Raw genomic sequence first — 23,879 nt, forward strand, 5'->3', positions numbered from 1 at the left:
ACTAACATCATGTAACGGGGAGACTGACACGGAGGGATCCATTATGCAGTATTTATTAGTCACACTTTCACTCAAACAATCAACACGCACAAAGGTGCGAACATACAACAATAACAGCAATAGAGGTCTTAGGGCTGGTGGCTGACAGACACAGAGTGATTTACCAGGCATGGGTCAGAGGCAGGCGGCGTGATTCAGAGTCCGTGTAACAAGCTTGGGTCGAGGGCAGGCAGCGAGTTTCAGAGTCCGTGTAACAGGCTTAAGTCGTGGGCAGGCAGAAGGCGGAGCAGGGTCAGGAATGGGCTGGAGTAATACACAGGAGATCAGGCAGGATAGAACGCTCAGTAATGCTGGCCGGGGCTGAACAAGACTTCGCAAAGACTGAGTGTTTGAGTGCGGCTTATAAAGGGTACGTGGGTCATTAGCGGGATTCAGTTCAGGTGTGCTGGATCAGTGTAAGTGGATGATGTAATGCTTAGAAGTCCGGAGATGGTGGCCTCTGCTGGCCAGCGAGGGGAGTGACTGGGACCGAGTCGGTGACACATCATTAAAGTATGATCCTGTTTTTTTTTTTTGTTTTTAAACAGGGATAGAGCTATACTTCCGGGGTTTCTGCTTAGCAGCAAATAAAACAAATCCTTCTTTATACTCAAAACTAAAAAGCTGCTAATAAAAAAATAACTGTAATATTGTAGTAGTTAAACAAATAAAAAGAAAAGAATTTAGTTTCATATGGAACTCAGTTTCAATCAATTTTGAGGTAACTTTTTTATTTTCAGATGAGTGTCCACCTTTTCTTCAGACAGCACAGATCTGCTTGATTTGACTGTCGCCTGCCATTTTAGTGGATCTGAAAGCAGGAATTATCTGACTGAAATTGGCTCTTGATGGAATTATTTAATGGGGCTATTACATCTAACATTTTCTTAAAACTCGAAATTTCCACTACCGATTAAGGTCTCTACACACACACACACACACACACACACACACACAATATTAATAAATAGCATTATATTATAAATATTACATTTATTTGAAGCCCTGTTTTCACACCAACACTGTCCACAACATCAATTATTCAACAGGTAGATTTAAGAAGCGGTGGGTGGTTGAAAGTAACACCCACCACACCCATCTATTCATTTTAAAAACTTGATTGTAATGGCAAGAATGACAGCTGCTTTACATCACTTCAGAAGCAAAGTGTCACTTAGTACAAAAAGACTTGAAGGCTAAACGTTTTAACTGCATTGATTTACTGTAACCGCTTGTAATGGATCTGCTTGCTTGTCTTTAATTTACATTCAATACCTTATTTCAGCACTAGTCGTTTCTGTTTTTGGTTTTATTCTATATTTAATTGAACACATTTAACAACATGTTGACTACATCTATAGTATCTCATAATAATAAACTGTCAGCTCACTTTAATGATATCAGGTCAAAATGCTACATTTGATCATGCCAGTAAATATATTGTGGCTCATTCATTCATTCATTTTCTTGTCGGCTTAGTCCCTTTATTAATCCGGGGTCGCCACAGCGGAATGAACCGCCAACTTACCCAGCAAGTTTTTACGCAGCGGATGCCCTTCCAGCCTCAACCCATCTCTGGGAAATGTGGCTCATTATGAAACTGTGAAATCAAAAGAGTCTAATACACTGGAAGAGGAATGTTTGAATAAATGTCAGCTCGCATTGTGCTAAAACTTGATTCACCAAATGACGACTGACACAATTTCAAGATGTGTTGTGTAGGAAAGTTTGCCAGAAGCAGTGAATGTGAAGAATGTGTTGGTTAACCAGTTGCCTTTTGGCGGCTAGCATGTGCACCCCGCATGAACATTTGACAAAGGAATAAATAAACAAACACATTTAAAATGTGCTGCATGGTGACCTAAATAAGAACATGCACGCAGTTTTGTGAAGCACCTTAAACTATAATTTAAATATAGTTGCATATTTTTTAGTTTCACTCCCAATTTTCAGAATAAAAAATAATCAGTATCTTTTTTTTTTCAACGCAATCTCACGGCAATTCGAAACTTTTTCATTTAGTGGTTAAAGCGTACGAATTCGTACGATCTAATTCGTACACTTTAGTACGATTTGCTCATCCCTCAATGACGGTTGGGTTTAGGGGTGGAGTTAGGAGCCACGTCTCCTTTTTAAAATCGTACAATTTTGTCCGACTGAACTTGTACGAATTCATTCGTATTCGCAACTAAACAGGCAAAACGTAAAATACTTACGTTTTCTTCGTGAGATCAGGCTGTTTTTTTCACGCAGATGATTTGTAATGTTGCTGTAATTATCGCTGAGTTTATTCATTTACACTCTTGTAAACATTTAATTATATTAATTTTGATTACTGTTTGCTAAAACGCAGCAAGCATTGTTTGTTTTTAAAAGACGTCTAATAGATGTCTAATAGACATCGAAATATAGTCGTCTTGGCTAAAGCTAGGCTAAATGTGGGCTGTCAGTGAAAATCTAAAAGAATAGGTTAAATCTAGATTAGTCATTATTAGTCAAATAAACCAAAATGAATGACTACACATATACATGTCTAATCTGTCTATTTTTGGGCTATTCTTGGATATATATCAGATTTTCACTGGCAGCCCAAGTTTAGCCTTGTTTCAACCAAGCTGTCTACATTTAGATGTCTATTAGACGTCTGTTACACACAAAATTGTTTGAGTCTCAACAATATAACCAAAAACCGAAGTGAAAGCATCATGAAAAATGGCAACAATAGAAAACCCACACAATAACTTGAAACAGTACTATTTCATATTATATTATTCAATATCTATATTATTATCAATCTTTTGAACGCAGAGCTTGTTTAAAAGCCTATTTATCTGAACCTGGCCTTGTTCTTTAGCATAATATTACATTGATATATTGGAGTGCAAACAGCAGATGCTATTGACAGACACAATACAAAAATCACAGCCTTCTGCATTCCTTTGCTCATTTGTGCAGTTCAATACAGAAGAAAGAAAAAAAACTCACAGGACGTCACTGCTTTGTATTTAAGACCAAGTATTGCCACAGGTGAGTGAAGAAGAGGTAAAACCTGTACCCTAGCCATTACTAGTACTTGTGTGGATTATCAAGTTAACACAGTATTTTTGGCAGTTTGGGATAAAAACAAGTCTGCTGAAAGATTGGTAAGTACAGTTTTATGTTTATATGTTTAATTAATAGGTCAAATGTTTAATTGATAGGTCAATTTGAATTTTTATGAAGACATTTGTATAAATTTGAAAAAAAAAAGTGTAAAATAAGACATTTTATTCAAGAAAAACATCAGAAATCAGTTAAATAGATGCAATCAAGCCTGAATTATTAGAAACTCTTCAAAAAGTTTGTGTTCAAATGAAAATAAAAGCGGAGTTATTTTTTTCCACAATGATGCCTTATTGTCTTATTATTTTTAGGAGAATTGGCCTGTGACTTTTCCAGTAAAGAAAAAAAAAAAAAAAACTAAACTTGATGCTTGAATAATGTTACTTTAAGTAAAAATTTGCCAAAATTTGTGCAACCTAATTATTTCTGCTGATTAGCTTTTATTTTAGTAGTAGTAGTAGTAGTAGTAGTAGTGGTATTTGACAAGTTATTTTCTGTGATCTACCTCATGTTTTATCTGATTATGCAATAGATATTATATTATATTATATTATATTATATTATATTATATTATATTATATTATTTAAATTATATTATATTATATTATATTATATTATATATATATATATATATATATATATATATATATATATATATATATATATATATATATATATATTTATATATTATTTATATTATATTATTTTATATTATATTATATTATTTTATATTATAATAATAATAAAAATAATTAAAAATAATTTAAATTATGATTATATTATATTATTTTATATTATATTATATTATATTATATTATATTATATTATATTATATTATATTATATTAATGGTATGTTATGTTATGTTATATTATATTACATTATTTTATATTATATAATTGAACATCTGAAATGTTAAGAAATTATGATATGTGTAGAAATCAAATTAAAGTGTGGGGGGAAGCGTGATGAAATGCTAATTATTTTATGAAATTGTAGTAATGGTGTGATGTATAATGCAATGGGGTATATGCACAGTTAGTGTTTGTCAGCTGATGATACCGGTGAAAGCTTAAATGTGACTATTTTCAATTTCATAAGGTTCTTTTTACAGCATCGATTTTGTAATGTAATTAAAATACATTCAGTTAAATAGACTTAAGCATTTATTTAGTTGTTCAAGCGTAAAAGGAGGTGAAAAACTGCAGACAACCAGCAGGCAAGCACAGAAACTCCTTTGAAAATACTGGGGTACGATGAATTATCATATTTTAAATGGCGGGGGAAATTAAATTTAATGCAGTGCTTCTTGCCCAGTCTGAGAACCACTTTAATTGTATATCTATCAAGCAGTGAAAAATCACTGATTTTTAAAGAAATCAGATCTGAAACGTGGCTATTTTATAATGGAAAGACAGTTCACCGGAAGCGGCTGATGCTGACAAGCTGAACTCAAAAGTTTGTGTGCATAAACCTCATTCGAATGTGATTTTTTCAGTTTACAAATGATCCTGTTAGGTGTTTTATTTACACTATTTTACTTCTGATGGATGGGTAACAATTAAAAAATTTTCATAAAGTGAAAGCATTGTTTGTAGTGTTATTCTATAAAATACTGGTTATTCCTCCAGGTTCACTGATGCTTTAATTTATAAACTTTATATTTAAATGCATCTACACTGTTAGAAAATCCCTAAAATTAGCAGTTTTCCAAATTTTGTGATTCATACTTTAATTTGTTTATGCTTTTGAATTGCATTATAGCACCTCAAGCTTTCTTCCAACAACTTTTTACGTTGAAAAAATTGTAAAAGTGACTTTTATTATAGTTTTTAATAGTTTAAAGTGATATATTGTCTGGATTGGCTTTTTATATTTTTGTACAAGACCTTGTAATAAACTGCCAGCACATTTTCTGTTACTTTACAGACTTATTTCTCAATGTATTATAACTTATACAGTACAATGCAAAACAGTCTTTTTTATCTAGTAAAATGAGTGTAGTTTGAAAAGACTCATTTGAAAAGAGTTTTAAACTCTGTGTTTAAGATAAAGAGGTAACTAAATACCTCATTACTTCTACCTAAATGGAGTAACTTTACAGTACTCATATAGATGAGTTTTTTAACTCAAATGGTTTGTTGCAATTGGTTTCCTCAAACGGTTTGAGTTGCCTTAACTTATTGGGTTTTACAGTGTACATTATGTTATTTAAAATTACTAAATGTCAATAAAAGTCATTTTGTTAAAGTGTGGAGATGAATTTTCAACATAACTGAGCAGAAATCAACACCCACTAATGCAATTCACAACCATGAATTAACGGAAAACACTTGTGAAACGCAAAATATGGAAACTGTTCATAACAGATTTTTTTATACTGTATGTCATTGTGTGTATGTTTGTGTGAAAAAAAAACTCAGTTGAAGTATTACTTTCTTTGCAGATTTACCTCTTCGTTGCTTTACCTTTTCCAGAATGGAGAGGAAAGCATTTATTATACTATGGATTTTTATCTGTAAGTATATCATTACTAGTCTCACTATTCAGATATATTTGTATTTATTTTATATTAAAATCAAAGTAATTTTGCTCAGTTGTTGTTTTGTTACTTCAATATCTGAAGTGAGAGTATAGAAGTTTTGATGATAATTTGACCTCATAGCGCCCTCTATTGGTGCAAATGTAAGAATGTATACAGATATTTTTACACTATACTCTTGTCTATGTAAAGCAAGCGTGATAGTATGACCAAAGTGTACATGCATGTAATAGACTCAGACAGTCTTATGTTTAGAATAGATGGTAAAAGCATTTTGTTTGTAATATTTATAGGGGAGTGCTGTGTGATAATTTATAAGGCCTTAAAGATGATGCCAATTAGAAATACAAATATAATATTTGACAATTTTTACTATAAATGTATATACAGTTGAAGTCAGAATTATTAGCCCCATTTATTTTTTCCCCCAATTTCTGTTTAACAGAGAGCAGATTTTTTCAACACATTTCTAAACATAATAGTTTTAATAACTCATCTCTAATCACTGATTTATTTTATCTTTGTCATGATGACAGTACATAATATTTGACTAGATATTTTTCAAGACACTTCTATACAGCTCAATTTGACATTTAAATGCTTAACTAGGTTAATTAGGTTAACTAGGCAGGTTAGAGTAATTAGGCAAGTTATTGTATAACAATGGTTTGTTCTGTAGACTATTGAAAAAATACAGCTTAAAGGGGCTAATAATTTTGACCTTAAATTTGTTTTTTTTTTTAATTAAAAACTGCTTTTATTCTAGTTGAAATAAAACAAATTAGACTTTTTCCAGACGAAAAAAATATTATCAGACATACTGTGAAAATTTCCTTGCTCATTTAGAATTTTTTTTTTAAAAGGGCGCTATAGGGTAGGGGGGTAATAATTCTGACTTCAACTGTAAATAAATATACATATTATATTGAGTTTATAATTATAGCATCTCATTGAAATAAATAAATGAAAAAATAAATAAATAAATAAAAATCTTTGCTTTAATTGACCCTTCGCTAAGCCCCGCCCTCCTTAGTTACTGTTGCTACGCCTGTCAAGCTTTCATGCCTGGCTCGTCTATTACAATACGTATGCGCCAGTGTCAGACATTGCCAGGGATATAATAAGTCATTTTTGGCGAACAGGTAAGATATCAGAGAAAGCCAGATAAAAAAAAGGACTGCAGTCTGCATTACAGGAGTATATTCACAAAATAACAGGCGACCGATTAGAAAATAACTTAATCAAAATTGAAGCTAAAGCCTAGCCGCCTCATACGCTGACCATTCAACAGTTTAGTTCATGCACAGCAGGAGAGAGGAAAATTTGAAGTAATCGAATAATACCTGATTAAAACGTGATTTCACTTCTTTAGCCAAAAAGCCTGATAGATTAATGTTGTGCAATGAAAAATAGCGTTACTAACCGACCAGGAAACACGCATGGACAGTGCTTCTACATCATTCATTCATATACAGAGAAGCCAGAAAGGGGAAACTGGTGGATTTGTGCTGAATATTAGCATCATTGACCCATAACAATGTACATTAACTATATCTGTCAGTATGTTTGTCTGCTCTTTATACCGTTTCTATTCTAATTTGCAGTTAAGTGGAATAAATAAATAAATTAAACTGCAAATCAAAGTATAAATAGCAGAAGTGAACAAATAGATTTTCCCTACCAGCAAATATTTACCAGACACCAAATATAACTAACCCGCTACAACACCGTCATCAATGACTAAATCTCCAAAAAACAGACGAAAACATCAGTGATTTGTAGCTTGTAGCTTTGTAACATGGACATCGAGGCTTATAAATTACTAAAAAACAGCTGCAGATGAAGTATAGTGATTGCAAGTTTGAGATCATATCTCTGTTTTGTTCTGTTAATATTGAATTTAAAATATTTGTAGCTTGAAACAGATGGAAATATGATTGCTATTAATATGACTACTATGGCGAGGACTTAAACGAAGCAGTGCTCATAATATCGAGTGAAAAAACAAAAGCACAGCTGGGAAACATAACCTACTTTGTATTTTTGTAGGAAACACAGTTTAGATCTTTTTAAGGGTAAGAGGTGTGTGAGTTATTGCTGTCTTTGACTATGTCAGGAATATAGAACCAAAACCAACTTAGCTCCGCTCCTTTAGCGCCCCTCACACAGCTTGATCCATGCTGGCATTTCTCCTCTTGGGTTTTTGGTTTTGAAAAGGGAAAACATTCCACCACCCTGTCCAAACTTTTAGGATATCGGGTGTCAGATTTGCACAATCCATATGCACAACGCTTTGGTCAGTTTACCTCGCTCGAAAGCTTGACAGAGCTCCTGCGCGTAGCTACGGTTGCTAAGCCACGATTGGTGGGTGGAGGTTTTTGGGTGTGGCTTAGCGAAGGGTCAATTTGCTCCAGGTAAAACTTTTACCAATTTTACATAATTTAGATAAAAGCCTAGAGATAAAAGTGTAAAAACAATTGTGGGGCTTGCTTTTGCAATTTGCTCTTAAATATGTACAGTACAGTACTTTCTTTCTGCCTTATTTACAACAACAGACCTCTCTAAGACAACGGCTCAAACATATAGCACGACAGAAGCAGTGTCAACAACTACAACAACTGAGCCCTCAACGACCGCTGCTGAAACATCCACCTCTGCTGCAGAAGCAATATCTACAACAACAGAGGCCTCCACAGCACCAGCTGAACCATCCACCAGTACAGCAGCAATAACATCTACAACAATAGAACACTTAACAAAATCTCCGCCTGAGACATCCACTAATGCTGCAGAGGTAACATCTACAACTGCAACAGAGGCCTCCACAACAACAGCTGAACCACCCACCACTACAGCAGCAGCAACATCGGCTACAACAACAGGGCCCTCAACAAGAACTCCTACTGATACATCTACCACTGCTGCAGAAGAAACATCTACTGCAACATCAGAGCCCTCCACAACAACAACTGAACCATCCACCACAACAACAGAACTCTCCACAACAACAGCTGAACCATCCACCACTGCGGTAGAATTAACATCTACTACAACAACTCCTACTGAAACATCTACCACTGCTGCAGAAGAAACATCTACTGCAACACCAGAGCCCCCCACAACATCAACTGAACCATCCACCACAACAGCAGAGTCCACCACAATAACAGCGAAATTATCCACCACGACAACAGAAACTTCCACAACAGCTGAACCATCCACCACTACAACAGAACTCTCCACAACAACACCTGAACCATCCACCACTACAGCAGCAACATCTGCCACAACAGCAGAGCCCTCAACAACAACTCCTACTGAAACATCCACCACTGCTGCAGAAGAAACATCTACTACAACATTAGAGCCCCCCAAAACAACAACTGAACCATCCACCACAACAACAGAACTCTCCACAACAACAGTTGAACCATCCACTGCAACAACAGAGTCTTCCACCATAACAGCTGAACCATCCACCACTGCGGTAGAATTAATATCTACTACAACAACTTCTACTGAAACATCTACCACTGCTGCAGAAGAAACATCTACTACAACATCAGAGCCCCCCACAAAAACAACTGAACCATCCACCACAACAACAGAAGCCTCCACAACAGCTGAACCATCCACAACTACAGCAGAACTCTCCACAACATCAGAGCCCCCCACAACAACAACTGAAACATCCACCACAACAACAGAAGCCTCCACAGCAGCTGAACCATCCACCACTACAGCAGAACTCTCCACAACATCAGAGCCCCGCACAACAACAACTGAACCATCCACTACAACAACAGAAGCCTCCACATCAACAGCTGAACCATCCACCACTACAGCAGAACTCTCCACAACATCAGAGCCCCGCACAACAACAACTGAACCATCCACTACAACAACAAAAGCCTCCACATCAACAGCTGAACCATCCACCACTACAGCAGAACTCTCCACAACATCAGAGCCCCCCACAACAACAACTGAACCATCCACCACAACAACAGAACTCTCCACAACAGCTGAACCATCCACCACTACAGCAGCAGTAACATCTGCCACAACAGCAGAGCCCTCAACAACAATTCATACTGAAATATCTACCACTGCTGCAGAAGAAACATCTACTACAACATTAGAGCCCCCCACAACGACAACTGAACCATCCACCACAACAACAGAACCCTCCACAACAACAGTTGAACCATCCACTGCAACAACAGAGTCTTCCACCATAACAGCTGAACCATCCACCACTGCGGTAGAATTAATATCTACTACAACAACTTCTACTGAAACATCTACCACTGCTGCAGAAGAAACATCTACTACAACATCAGAGCCCCCCACAACCACAACTGAACCATCCACCACAACAACAGAAGCCTCCACAACAGCTGAACCATCCACCACTACAGCAGAACTCTCCACAACATCAGAGCCCCGCACAACAACAACTGAACCATCCACTACAACAACAGAGGCCTCCACATCAACAGCTGAACCATCCACCACTACAGCAGAACTCTCCACAACATCAGAGCCCCCCACAACAACAACTGAACCATCCACCACAACAACAGAAGCCTCCACAACAGCTGAACCATCCACCACTACACCAGAACTCTCCACAACATCAGAGCCCCGCACAACAACAACTGAACCATCCACTACAACAACAGAGGCCTCCACATCAACAGCTGAACCATCCACCACTACAGCAGAACTCTCCACAACATCAGAGCCCCCCACAACAACAGCTGAACCATCCACCACTACAGCAGCAGTAATATCTGCCACAACAGCAGAGCCCTCAACAACAATTCATACTGAAACATCTACCACTGCTGCAGAAGAAACATCTACAACAACATCAGAGCCCCCCACAACGACAACTGAACCATCCACCACAACAACAGAAGCCTCCAAAACAACACCTGAACAATCCACCACTACAGCAGGAGAAACATCTGCCACAACAACAACTGAACCATCCACTGCAACAGAAGAACTCTCCACAATAGCAGCTGAACCATCCACCAACACGGTAGAATTAACATCTACTACAACAACTCGTACTGAAACCTCCACCATCGCAATAGAAGAAACATCTACTACAACATCACAGCCCCTCACAACAACTGAACCATCAACCACTACAACAGAGGCCTCCACAACAACAGAGACTTCCACAACAACACCTGAACCATCCACCACTACAGCAGGAGAAACATCTGCCAAAACGACAGAGCTCTTAACAACAACTCCTACTGAAATATCAACCACTGCTATCGAAGAAACATCTACTGCAACATCAGAGCCCCCCACAACAACAACTGAACCATCCACCACAACAACTGAACTCTCCACAACAACAGCTGAACCATCCACCAGTGCGGTAGAATTAACATCTACTACAACAACTTCTACTGAACCATCCACCACAACAGAAGCCTCCACAACAACTGAACCATCCACCACAACAACAGAAGCCTCCACAACAACACCTGAACAATCGACCACTACGGCAGGAGAAACATCTGCCACAACAACAGAGCCCTCAACAACAATTTATACTGAAACATCTACCACTGCTGCAGAAGAAACATCTACTGCAACATCAGAGCCCCCCACAACAACAACTGAACCATCCACTGCAACAACAGAACTCTCCACAACAACAGCTGAACAATCCACCAGTGCGGTAGAATTAACATCTACTACAACAACTCCTACTAAAACATCTACCACAGCTGCAGAAGAAACATCTACTACAACATCAGAGCCCCCCACAACAACATCTGAACCATTCACCACTACACCAGCAGTACCATCTGCTACAACAACAGAGCCCTCAACAACAACTCCTGCTGAAACATCTACAATTGCAGCAGAAGAAACATCTACTACAACATCAGAGCCCCCCACAACAACAGCTGAACCATCCACCACTACAACAGAGCCCTCCATAACAACTCTTGAAGAAACATCCACCACTACTGCAGCAGTAACATCTACTGCAACAACAGAGCCCTCCACTACATTATTCACAACTAATTCCAATAGAACACCTGGAAATGAAGTATCAATAACTCTTGTGTTTCGCTCTGAAGAAACATTTATAGATGAACTCAGTGATAAAACTTCTACTGCTTTCAAAGAAAGGGCTAGACGTGTTCAAGACCTCGTGAGTATAAACTGATATTCTGAATTCTTTGTATAATCCTTGAGGGATTAAGCTGTAATTGCAATTATTTTTAACACTTAAAATCTGTTCAACAAACGTTTAGATGTTTATTGTAACTGCCTGTATTTTGTTACAGCTTAAAAATGGTTACAAATCCTACACATCTTTGGTAGATGTCATTGTTGTAGAATTCAGGTAAATATACTATATTGCGATACAATTAATAAATGTCCCATTCATGTGTGTTTGAAACTGTGAGACAAAAAAGAGAAAGAGGCCATTAATGCACTGTTTTCAGTAAAATATATTAAGATAAGAATCAGATTATGTTGTAATACTAATATAATGTTTCCAAAATATATTTTTTCAGGAAGGGGTCAACCATTAATATAGCAGACCTGGTTTTCAATAGTTCGCAGAGTGTGCCTTCAAATAAAGAAATTACCAACACGCTACTAAACGACCCAAATATTGTCAGTGCCCTGAACGTAACTTCTGCTTCTGTTGAAGTTAATGGCACAGGTAAGGCTTACAACAACTGAAATAAAAATATCTTTTAAAATGTTATCCCATATAAATGTATAAGAATGTAAACAATGACAAAAATACATTTTTAAAAAAGAACTAATACTATATTAAAGTAAGCTTGTTTAGTACTTACTACATGACATACATATGCAAATACGTAATTTTATTCATCCTTTCCATCTGAAATATGTAACTAATTAAAAAACTTTTTTTCTATCAAGTAACAACTGCTCAACCAACAAATGAGTACTCAACAGCCAAATCAAATCCTGCTGAGACGATAATTAGTACTGCAGAACTAACATCCACTACAACAACAGAGCCCTCCACAACAACAGCTGAAACATCCACCACAACAGCAGAAATAACATCTACTACAACAACTGAGCCCACCACAACAACTCCTCCTGAAACATCAACCACTATAGCAACAGAAACGTCAACAACAACAGAGCCATCGACAACAACAGCGAAACCATCCACCAGTACCGCAGAAGTAACATCAACTACAACAGAGGCCTTCACAACCACCCCTCCTGAATCATCCACCACTGCTATAGCATTAACATCTACAACAACAGCAGAGGCCTCCACAACAACAACTGAAATATCCACCACTGCTGTAGAAGTAACATCTACTAGAACAACAGAGCCCTCCACAACAACTCTTGCTGAAATATCTACCAGTAATGCTGCAGTAACATCTACAACAACAGCATTTACAACTACAACAGAGCCATCCACAACAATTCCCGTGGAAACATCCACAACTGCTGCAGAAGTAACATCTACTACAACAGAGCCCACAACAACTCTTGCTGAAGAATCCACCAGTACTGCAGTAGTAACATCTACAAAAACAACATCAACTACAACAACAGAGCCCTACACAACAACTCCTCCAGAGACATCCACTAGTACTGTAGCAATAACATCTTCTACGACAACAGAGTCAGCAACAACAACAACAACAGCTGAAACATCCACCACTGCAGCAGAAGTAACATCTACAACAACGACAGAGTACACCACAACTACTCCTGCTGAAACATCCACCACTACTGCAGCAGTAACATCTACAAAAACTACAACAGAGGCCTTCACAACAATTGAAACATCCATCATTACTGCGGCAGTAACATCTACTAGAACAACAGAGCTCTCTACAACAACTCCTGCTGAAACATTCACCAGTAATGCAGCAGAAACATCTACAACAACTACAACAGAGCCCTCCACAACAACTTCTGAAACATCCACCACTGCTGCAGCAGTAACATCTACTACGAAAACAGAGCCGTACACAACAACAAGTGCTGAAACCTCTACCACTAATGGTGCAGTAACATATACAACAACAACATTTACTACAACAACAGAGCCCTCAACAACTCTTGCTGAAACTTCCACCACTACTGCAGCAGTAACATCTACTGCAACAACACAGCCCTCCACTACATTATTTACAACGAATGCCAATAGAACACCTGGAAATGAAGTATCAAAAACTCTTGTGTTTCGCTCTGAAGAAACATTTATAGATGAACTCAGTGATAAAACTTCTACTGCTTTCAAAGAAAGGGCTACACGTGTTCAAGACCTCGTGAGTAACAACTGATATTCTGAATTCTTTTTATAATCCTTGAGGGATTAAGCTGTAATTGCAATTATTTTTAACACTTAAAATCTGTTCAACAAACGTTTAGGTGTTTATTGTAACTGCCTGTATTTTGTTACAGCTTAAAAATGGTTACAAATCCTACACATCTTTGGTAGATGTCATTGTTGTAGAATTCAGGTAAATATACTATATTGCAATACAATTAATAAATGTCCCATTCATGTGTGTTTGAAACTGTGAGACAAAAAAAGAGAAAGAAGCCATTAATGCAATGTTTTTAGTAAAATATATTAAGATAAGAATCAGATTATGTTGTAATACTAATATAATGTTTCCAAAATATATTTTTTCAGGAAGGGGTCAACCATTAATATAGCAGACCTGGTTTTCAATAGTTCTCAGAGTGTGCCTTCAAATGATGAAATTACCAACACGCTACTAAACGACCCAAATATTGTCAGTGCCCTGAACGTAACTTCTGCTTCTGTTGAAGTTATTGGCACAGGTAAGGCTTACAACAACTGAAATAAAAATATCTTTTAAAATGTTATCCCATATAAATGTATAAGAATGTAAACAATGACAAAAATACATTTTTAAAAAAGAACTAATACTATATTAAAGTAAGCTTGTTTAGTACTTACTACATGACATACATATGCAAATACGAAATTTTATTCATCATTTCCATTTGAAATATGTAACTAATTAAAAAACTTTTTTTCTATCAAGAAACAACTGCTCAACCAACAAATGAGTACTCAACAGCCAAATCAAATCCTGCTGAGACGATAATCACTACTGCAGAACTAACATCCACTACAACAACAGAGCCCTCCACAACAACAGCTGAAACATCCACCACAACTGCAGAAGAAATATCTACAACAACAGCTGAAACCTCAACCACTGCTGCAGAAATTACATCTACTACAACAACTGAGCCCACCACAACAACTCCTTCTGAAACATCAACCACCATTGCAACAGAAACATTGACAACAACAGAGCCTTCGACAACAACAGCAAAACCATCCACCAGTACTGCAGAAGTAACATCAACTACAACAGAGGCCTTCACAACCACCCCTCCTGAATCATCCACCACTGCTATAACATTAACATCTACAACAACAGTAGAGGCCTCCACAACAACAACTGAAACATCCACGACTATTGTAGCAATACCATCTACTACGCCAACAGAGCCGTCAACAACAACAGCTGAAACATCCACCACTGCTGTAGAAGTAACACCTACTACAACAGAGCCCACAACAACTCTTGCTGAAGAATCCACCAGTACTGAAGTAGTAACATCTACTACAACAACAGAGCCTTCGACAACCACTCCTGCTGAAACATCCACCAGTAATGCAGCAGAAACATCTACAACAGCTACAACAGAGCCCTCCACAACAACTTCTGGAACTTTAACCACTGCAGCAGCATTACCATCTACAACAACAGCATTTACAATTACAACAGAGCCATCAACAACTCTTGCTGAAATATCCACCACTGCTGTAGAAGTAACATCTACTAGAACAACAGAGCCCTCCACATCAACTCTTTCTGAAATATCCACCAGTAATGCTGCAGTAAAATCTACAACAACAGCATTTACTACTACAACAGAGCCATTCACAACAAATCCTGTGGAAACACCCACAACTGCTGCAGAAGTAGCATCTACAACAACAGAGCCAACAACAACTTTTGATGAAGCATCTACCAGTACTGCAGTAGTAACATCTGCAACAACTACAACAGAGCCCTCCACAACAACTTCTGGAACCTCCACCACTGCTGCAGCATTAACAACTACAACAGAATTGTCCACAACATTTACCATGGAAACATCCACCACTACTGCAACAGAAACATCTACACCAACAAAGACCTCCACAACAACTCCTCCTGAAACATCCACAACTGCTGTAGCAATAACATCTACTACGACAACAGAGCCATCAACAACAACAGCAGAAACATCAACCACTGCTACAGAAGTAACATCTACTAGAACAACAGAGCTCTCTACAACAACTGTTGCTGAAACATCCACCAGTAATGCAGCAGAAACGTCTACAACAGCTACAACAGAGCCCTCCACAACAACTTCTGGAACATCCACCACTGCTGCAGCATTACCATCTACAACAACAGCATTTACAACAACAACAGAACCATCAACAACTCTTGCTGAAACATCCACAACTGCTGTAGAAGTAACATCTACAACAACAGAGCCAACATCAACTTTTGCTGAAACATCCACCAGTATTGCAGTAGTAACATCTGCAACAACTACAACAGAGCCCTCCACAACAACTTCTGGAACCTCCACCACTGCTGCAGCATTAACAACTACAACAGAATTGTCCACAACATTTCCCATGGAAACATCCACCACTACTGCAACAGAAACATCTACACCAACAAAGACCTCCACAACAACTCCTCCAGAAACTTCCACAACTGCTGTAGCAATAACATCTACTACAACAACAGAGCCCTTCACATCAACTCTTGCTGAAACATCCACCAGTAATGCACCAGTAACATCAACAACAACCGCATTTACAACTACAACAGAGCCATCCACAACAATTACCATGGAAACATCCACAACTGCTGCAGAAGAAACATCTACAATAACAACATCAACTACAACAACAGAGCCTTTGACAACCACTCCTGCTAAAACATCCACCACTGCTACAGAAGTAACATCTACTACAACAACAGAGCCCTCCACAACAACTCCTCCAGAGACATCCACTAGTACTGTAGCAATAACATCTTCTACGACAACAGAGCCAGCAACAACAACAACAACAGCTGAAACATCCACCACTGCTGCAGAAGAAACATCTACTAAAACAACAGAGCCCTCCACAACAACTCTTGCTGAAACATCCACCAGTAATGGGGCAGAAACATCTACAACAGCTACAACAGAGCCCTCCACAACAACTTCTGAAACATTTACCACTGCTGCAGCATTACCGTCTACAACAACAGCATTTACAACTACAACAGAACCATCAACAACAATTCCCATGGAAACATCCACCACTACTGCAGAAGTCACATCTACAACAACAACAGAGCCCTCAACAACTCTTGCTGAAACATCCACCACTACTGCAGCAGTAACATCTACTGCAACAACACAGCCCTCCACTACATTATTCACAACTAATGCCAATAGAACACCTGGAAATGTAGTATCAAAAACTCTTGTGTTTCGCTCTGAAGATACATTTATAGATGAACTCAGTGATAAAACTTCTACTGCTTTCAAAGAAAGGGCTACACGTGTTCAAGACCTCGTAAGTAAAAACTGATATTCTAATTTTCTTAATAATCCTTGAGAGATTAAGCTGTAATTGCAATTATTTTTAACACTTAAAATCTGTTCAACAAACATTTAGGTGTTTATTGTAACTGCCTGTGTTTTGTTACAGCTTAAAAATGGTTACAAATCCTACACATCTTTGGTAGATGTCATTGTTGTAGAATTCAGGTAAATATACTATATTGCGATACAATTAATAAATGTCCCATTCATGTGTGTTTGAAACTGTGAGACAAAAAAAGAGAAAGAGGCCATTAATGCACTGTTTTCAGTAAAACATATTAAGATAAGAATTAGATTATGTTGTAATACTAATATAATGTTTCCAAAATATATTTTTTTCAGGAAGGGGTCAACCATTAATATAGCAGACCTGGTTTTCAATAGTTCTCAGAGTGTGCCTTCAAATGATGAAATTACCAACACGCTACTAAACGACCCAAATATTGTCAGTGCCCTGAACGTAACTTCTGCTTCTGTTGAAGTTAATGGCACAGGTAAGGCTTACAACAACTGAAATAAAAATATCTTTTAAAATTTTATCCCATATAACTGTATAAGAATGTAAACAATGACAAATATACATTTTCAAAATAGAACTAATGCTATATTAAAGTAAGCTTGTTTAGTACTTACTACATGACATACATATGCAAATACGAAATTTTATTCATCCTTTCCATCTGAAATATGTAACTAATTAAAAAACTTTTTTTCTATCAAGTAACAACTGCTCAACCAACAAATGAGTACTCAACAGCCAAATCAAATCCTGCTGAGACGATAATTAGTACTGCAGAACTAACATCCACTACAACAACAGAGCCCTCCACAACAACAGCTGAAACATCCACCACTACAGCAGAAATAACATCTACTACAACAACTGAGCCCACCACAACAACTCCTCCTGAAACATCAACCACTATAGCAACAGAAACGTCAACAACAACAGAGCCATCGACAACAACAGCGAAACCATCCACCAGTACCGCAGAAGTAACATCAACTACAACAGAGGCCTTCACAACCACCCCTCCTGAATCATCCACCACTGCTATAGCATTAACATCTACAACAACAGCAGAGGCCTCCACAACAACAGCTGAAATATCCACCACTGCTGTAGAAGTAACATCTACTAGAACAACAGAGCCCTCCACAACAACTCTTGCTGAAATATCTACCAGTAATGCTGCAGTAACATCTACAACAACAGCATTTACAACTACAACAGAGCCATCCACAACAATTCCCGTGGAAACATCCACAACTGCTGCAGAAGTAACATCTACTACAACAGAGCCAACATCAACTTTTGCTGAAGCATCCACCAGTACTGCAGTAGTAACATCTGCAACAACTACAACAGAGCCCACCACAACAACTTCTGGAACATCCACCACTGTTGCAGCAATAACATCTACCACGACAACAGAGCCATCAACAACAACAGCTGAAACATCTACCACTGCTGTAGAAGTAACATCTACTACAACAACAGAGCCCTCCACAACAACTCTTGCTGAAACATCCACCAGTAATGCACCAGTAACATCTACAACAACCGCATTTACAACTACAACAGAGCCATCCACAACAATTACTATGGAAACATCCACAACTGCTGCAGAAGTAACATCTACTACAACAGAGCCCACAACAACTCTTGCTGAAGAATCCACCAGTACGGCAGTAGTAACATCTAAAATAACAACATCAACTACAACAACAGAGCCTTCGACAACCACTCCTGCCAAAACATCCACCACTGCTACAGAAGTAACATCTACTACAACAACAGAGCCCTACACAACAACTCCTCCAGAGACATCCACTAGTACTGTAGCAATAACATCCTCAACGAAAACAGAGCCAGCAACAACAACAACAACAGCTGAAACATCCACCACTGCTGCAGAAGAAACATCTACAACAACCGAGCCCTCCACAACAACTCTTAAAGAATCATCCACCACGACAACAGAGCCCTCCACAACAACTATTGAAGAAACATCCTTGATAACTGCAGAAAAAACATCTACTACAACAACAGAGCCCTCAACCACTACAGCAGAAATAATATCTACCACATCAGAGCGCTTAACAACTCTTTATGAAACATCCACAAGTAATGCAGCAGAAACATCTACAACAAGTACAACAGAGCCCTCCACAACTCTTGCTGAAACATCCGCCACTACTGCAGCAGTAACATCTACTTCAAAAACAGAGCCATACACAACAACAATTGCTGAAACATCTACCACTACTGGTGCAGTAACATATACAACATTTACTACAACAACAGAGCCCTCAACAACTCTTGTTGAAACATCCACTACTGCAGCAGAAAGGTCTACTACAACAAGAGAGTTATCCACAACGACTCTTGAAGAAACAAACACAACTGAATACTCAACATCCACCGCTACTGCAGCAACATCCACAACAACAGAGCCCTTCACAACAACTCTTGATGAAATGTCTACTACTACCATAACAGTAACATCTACTACAGCAACAGAATCCTCTACAACAACTCCAGTTGAAACATCAACCAGTACTAAAGCAGTAACATATTCTATGACAACAGAGCCCTCCACAAGAACCCTTGAGGAAACATCCACCACTAATGCAGAAGTAAAGTCAACAACAAACTTTGAAGAAACATCAACTATTACAGTAGATTTGACATCTACCACTGTAACAGAGCCCTCAACAACAACTTACACTGAAATATCCACCACAACCACAGCAGTAACATCTACTACAATAGAGTCCTCAACAACTCCTGCTGAAACAGCCACCACTACTGCAGCAGTAACATCCACAACAACAGAGACAACATCTCTCTCTACTACTGCAAATACAGTATCTGAAAATGTAGTGGTAACAACACTGTTTTTCACCTCCCAAGACACATTTACAGATGACTTATATGATAAGAGTTCTCCCGCTTTCAAGAAAAGGGCATCATTTGTGCAAGGACTTGTGAGTAAAGACATAAATTATCTTTTCACTATAGTGTATTTGTTTTTAGTGTATAGTTTTCTGTTGTGTACAGTGAATTCTGCTGAATGAAAGTCATTGGGATGTTTTAAAGGCCTTTACATATGAACAACAAACGCATGTGGCTTAGTTGTAATAATTTGTATTGGTTACAGTTTGTCAACATTTTCAAACGGTTTGATGCCTTCCTACAAGCCATTGTCAAGAGATTCAGGTGAATACACTATATTTCAATGTGGCTTATTTTATTCACACAGCTGATAAATATTTTGTGAAACAAATTTGTAATTAATGGATTATTGGACAGGTTGCAATATTGAGAAATTGTTCTTAATATTTCATAACACTAATATGATATTTCTGAACTATATTTTTCAGCAAAGGATCAGTCAAGACTGAAGTTGATCTGCTTTTCAACAGTACAAATGTTGTGCCATCAAATAATGAAATTGGCAATGCAATATTGAACAACGTACAATTTCTAAATGACCTAAACGCAACTGCTAATTCAGTTGACATTAATGGAACACGTAAGTCTTTTATTTCAATGTGAACAAAATTACATGTCTTACAGGGAAACCAGTATGAAGGAAAAAACTGACGAATAAAACCTTGTTTCACAGTAATGATTATTTGAAATGAGTATTTGAGAAAATGTAAAATCATTGTTTACATTTTTGGTCAAAAACAGCACAAACTCAAAACAACTCAATATTTATTTATTTATTTTTTCTCTTAGAAATATCATCAATTACTGAACCAACAACTGAATACTCAACACCCACAACAACACCTGCTCAAACATCCACCACTACTGCAGCAGAAACATCTACAACAGAGGCCTCCACAACAGAGGCCTCCACAACAGAGGCTTCCACAACAACTCCTGTGGAAACGTCTACTACTACCACAGCAGTAACATCTACTACAGAAACAGAATCCTCCACTGCTCCTCTTGTGGAAACGTCTACTACAACCACAGTAATAACATCTACTATAGAAACAGACCCCTCCACAACAACTCCTGTTGAAACATCAACCACTACTGAATCAATAACATCTACTATGACAACAGAGTCTTCCACAGCAACTCTTAAAGAAACAGTCACAACTGAATACTCAACACTCACAACAACACCTGCTCAGACATCCACCTCTACTGTAGCAGAAACATCTACAACAACAGAGCCCTCCACAACAGAGTCCCCCACAACAACTCCTGTGGAAACGTCTACTACTACCATAGCAGTAACATCTACTACAGCAACAGAATTCTCCACAACTACTCCTGCTGATACATCCACCACTACTTCAGCTGTAACATCTACTACACCAACAGAGTCCTCTACAACAACTCTAGGAGAAACATCCACAACTGAATACTCAACACCCACAACAATGCCTGCTCAAACATCCACTACTACTGCAGCAGAACCATCTACAACAACAGAGCCCTCCACAACAACTACTGTAGAAATGTCTACTACTAACATAGCAGTAACATCTACTACACAAACAGAGTCCTCCACGACTACTCTTGAAGATACATCTACTACTACAATAGAATTAACATCTACTACTATAACAGAGCCCTCAACAACCACTCCTGCTGAAATATCCACTGCTACTGTTGCAGAAACATCTACAACAGCAACAACAGAATCCTCCACAACAACTGCTGCTGAAACATCCACCAGTACTTCAGCTGTAATGTCTACTACAACCACAGAGCCCTCAACAACTGTTGTTGAAACATCTACCACTACTGCAGCAGAAACATCTACTACAACCAGAGAGTCAGCCACAACAACTATTGAAGAAACATTCACAACAACAGAGCCCTCCACAACAACTCCTGTGGAAACATCCACTACTACCATAGAAGTAACATCTACTACACCAACAGAGTCCTCCACAACAACTCTTGGAGAAACATCCACTACTACAGTAGAATTAACATCTACTACTATAACAGAGCTCTCAACAACAACTCCTGCTGCAACATCCACAACTTCAGTTGTAACATCTACAATGCCAGAGTCCTCCACAACAACTCTTGAAGAAACATCCACTACTACAGTAGAGTTAACATCTACAACAACAGAGCCCTCCACAACAACTCCTGTGGAAACGTCTACTACTACTATAGCAGTCAAATCCACTACAGCAGCAGAATCCTCCACGACAACTCTTGAAGAAACATCCACAACAGAACAGTCAACACTCACAACAACTCCTGCTGAAATATCCACCACTAATCCAGCAGTAACATCTACAACAACAACAGAGCCCTCCACGACTACTCCTGAAGAAACGTCTACAACTACAATAAAAGTAACATCTACTACACCAACAGAGCCCTCAACAACCATTTCTGCAGAAACACCCACCACTTCAGTTGTAACATCTACTACATCGGAGTCCTCGACAACAACTCTTGAAGAAACACCCACAACTACAGTAGAGTTAACATCTACTATTATAACAGAGCCCTCCACATCAACTCCTATGGAAACGTCTACTACTACCACTGCAGTAACATCTACAACAACAACAGAATCCTCCACAACAACTCCAGTTGAAACATCCACCACTGAATACTCAACACCCACAACACATGCTCAGACATCCACCACTACTGAAGCCGTAGCATCTACTACAGCAACAGACTCCTCCACAACAAGTTTTGAAGAAACAGCCACTTCTACAGTAGAACTAACATCTACTACTATAACAGAGCCATCAACAACAACTCTAGCTGAAATATCTACCACTACTGCAGCTGTAACTTCTACAACAACAACAACAACAACAACAACAGAGCCCTCCACAACAACTCTTGATGAAATGTCTACTACTACCATAACAGTAACATCTACTACAGCAACAGAATCCTCTACAACAACTCCAGTTGAAACATCAACCAGTACTAAAGCAGTAACATCTTCTATGACAACAGAGCCCTCCACAAGAACCCTTGAGGAAACATCCACCACTAATGCAGAAGTAAAGTCAACAACAAACTTTGAAGAAACATCAACTATTACAGTAGATTTGACATCTACCACTGTAACAGAGCCCTCAACAACAACTTACACTGAAATATCCACCACAACCACAGCAGTAACATCTACTACAATAGAGTCCTCAACAACTCCTGCTGAAACAGCCACCACTACTGCAGCAGTAACATCCACAACAACAGAGACAACATCTCTCTCTACTACTGCAAATGCAGTATCTGAAAATGTAGTGGTAACAACACTGTTTTTCACCTCCCAAGACACATTTACAGATGACTTATATGATAAGAGTTCTCCCGCTTTCAAGAAAAGGGCATCATTTGTGCAAGGACTTGTGAGTAAAGACATAAATTATCTTTTCACTATAGTGTATTTGTTTTTAGTGTATAGTTTTCTGTTGTGTACAGTGAATTCTGCTGAATGAAAGTCATTGTGCTGTTTTAAAGGCCTTTACATATG

General features: G+C 38.1%; 1 long non-coding RNA gene across 1 annotated transcript in view; it reads left to right on the forward strand.

The window, feature by feature from the left end:
• Window positions 1–3,072: 3,072 nt before the first annotated feature.
• The window catches only part of si:ch211-217k17.8, a 76,901-nt gene continuing 56,094 nt past the window's right edge, over window positions 3,073–23,879 (forward strand). The window contains exons 1-15 of the long non-coding RNA XR_015477294.1: window positions 3,073–3,182; window positions 5,587–5,658; window positions 8,238–11,872; window positions 12,009–12,067; window positions 12,243–12,394; window positions 12,622–14,003; window positions 14,140–14,198; window positions 14,375–14,526; window positions 14,754–17,359; window positions 17,495–17,553; window positions 17,731–17,882; window positions 18,110–20,379; window positions 20,553–20,611; window positions 20,776–20,927; window positions 21,137–23,754. This is a non-coding gene — a long non-coding RNA (si:ch211-217k17.8). The remainder of the gene's footprint in view (window positions 3,183–5,586; window positions 5,659–8,237; window positions 11,873–12,008; window positions 12,068–12,242; window positions 12,395–12,621; window positions 14,004–14,139; window positions 14,199–14,374; window positions 14,527–14,753; window positions 17,360–17,494; window positions 17,554–17,730; window positions 17,883–18,109; window positions 20,380–20,552; window positions 20,612–20,775; window positions 20,928–21,136; window positions 23,755–23,879) is intronic.

Source organism: Danio rerio, chromosome 1 (assembly GCF_052040795.2).
Source record: "Danio rerio strain M-AB ecotype USA chromosome 1, GRCz13ab, whole genome shotgun sequence".
Taxonomy (NCBI): Eukaryota; Metazoa; Chordata; class Actinopteri; order Cypriniformes; family Danionidae; genus Danio; species Danio rerio.